This window comes from Penaeus japonicus, unplaced genomic scaffold (genome assembly GCF_977035675.1).
Source record: "Penaeus japonicus unplaced genomic scaffold, GWHDUDI00000001_assembly GWHDUDI00000026, whole genome shotgun sequence".
Lineage (NCBI taxonomy): Eukaryota > Metazoa > Arthropoda > Malacostraca > Decapoda > Penaeidae > Penaeus > Penaeus japonicus.
Window position 1 is genome coordinate 26741425 of NW_028234428.1, and position 2500 is coordinate 26743924.

Sequence of the window (2500 nt, forward strand, 5' to 3'; positions counted from 1 at the left end):
AATAGTTGAGGTTACCGAAGAAATCGCGTAAGCAGGTTAAGGGGGAATATGGGGTGCTGGGGGGGGGGGGGATTCCTCTTAGCATCCTTTTGTAATAGATTGAAAGTTTGGTCAAAATTGGTTGTGCGGTTTATTGTTATTTTCTTTCTTGGTATAAAGACTTTTTCTCCTACGAAGGTGGCTGTGGGTGAAAGTGTGGGCCCGAAATACAAAATTATATTAATTGGGTGTTTTGATCTGTCTTCCAATTTCAGTTTACGTGTCCCAATTTAGCCCTTCGGCTAGTTCATTCTTCTTAGTTTATATTTTCATCTAGTTTGCCCTTACTAACCCATCCCTTCAGCTAGTTCACTCGTTTGAATTTACTCCTAAACCAATGCGCCTATCCTAAAACAATATTTCTTTGCATAACCCACAAAGATGTTGGTGGTATTAGCAGATATGCTTCTTGTTTTATGTACATATAAAAAGTCGATCACCACATAACATATCTTTTCAACTGACGAATATTTCATCACATTTATTTATTTATTTTATTTTATTATTTTTATTTTTTTTATTTATTTATTTATTTTTTTTTTTTACGCCGCTGGCAGTCCTGAAATTGATCCCAATAGCGAATTTACTCGAGGTTAGGAACTGCTACCCTACACACCGTAGCTTGGTTTCCTATTGTTATTTGATCATTAATCATATTGCCTTTATGATTCTCACATCAGTTATAATGTCTTGGATACCATATCACTGAAAAAAAAGAGGAAAGCAATGCAAATACCAGAATAGAAAGTTTGGTATTAGAGGTTCCTTTTTGCTTTGCGTGTTCCTCCCTTATCTGTGCATGTTTTGGGGATAGCGTCAGCAAGTAAAAATATGTTGTCATGTATAGTGCTCTTATGTATATCTTATCAACACACATATTAATAATACAACTATTGCACAACTATTACCTACGCATGCACACACACACACACATTCCATTACGAATACAATCTGCTTATATGGTAATAATAATTTACAATCCTTCAAATCAGGAGATATTCCCTGGAAACAGCGGCCGCACCAGAAATGGCGCGAAAATATCTTGAGCAAAACGACCGTGTTTTCTTTAGTACACGTGACCTTTTTTAATATTGTTTGGTCTATGCAAGACGTACATTAGTTTGTCTGTTTCGACTTTAAGTTCATAGACGTGCCAGGATGCGAAAGGAAAACATTAGTTGAAGAAATACAAGACATGAAGCCAAAAGGGTGGCCCAAAATCTACGGATTGTTTTTGTGTTTCTTTCGCTTCATTTTACATCCTACATCCTTTGCCCTTTCTGCCTGTATCATCTGTTTGCCTATAACTGACCAATAGACAATGAAATATAATACATACAAGACAAGGACAAGACAGTAACAAACCAGCAGGTCAAAAAGTAATCCAAACCCAATTCTAAACGTAATCCCTCTCTCTCGGGCCCACACTTTCACCTCCCCTTCCTCCCCCACCTCTCTTCTCTCACCTCTACTCTCCTCTCCTCCTTCCCTCCATTTGGTTGCCATGGGTTGCACGCATGGCCCACTATCGGCAAAGTGTACCTTACAACGCCGCCGAAATTCGATTATTGGTAAAGGTTAGGTAATCTCGTGGAGTTCTGCGTTTACTCTGAAGGTGCGTATGGACTCTCCTGTCGAGGGCGACGAAGGGTTATATGAGGATTGTCTGTTGAGTTTATAATGATGTGCTGCTAATAGATAAATGAAAATACATACATGCATACGCACACACACACACACACACACACACACACACACACACACATATATATATATATATATATATATATATATATATATATATATATATACACAGACACACATACATACATATATATATATATATATATATATATATATATATATATATATATATATATATATATATATATATATATATATATATATATATATATATATATATATATATATATATATATATATAGACACACACAGATATATACACACACACACAGACACACATATATGTATATATATATATATATATATATATATATATATATATATATATATATATATATATATATACACAGATATATATATATATATATACATATATATACACACACACAGATATATATATCTATCTATATATATATATATATATATATATATATATATATATATATATATATATATATGTACACGCACATACACACACACGAGTGTGTATGTATGTACATATATATTTATATGTATGTGTGTGTGTGTGTTTAAACACACACATATACATATATATATATATATATATATATATATATATATATATAATGTATTATATATATATATATGTATATATATATAGTTATATGTATACATATATATAATTATATATCTATATCTATATGTATTTTTATATATATACACACACACAAACACATAGATGTATACACATGTATATGCATATGTGTGCGTATATTTGTTTTTGCACCAACAACAA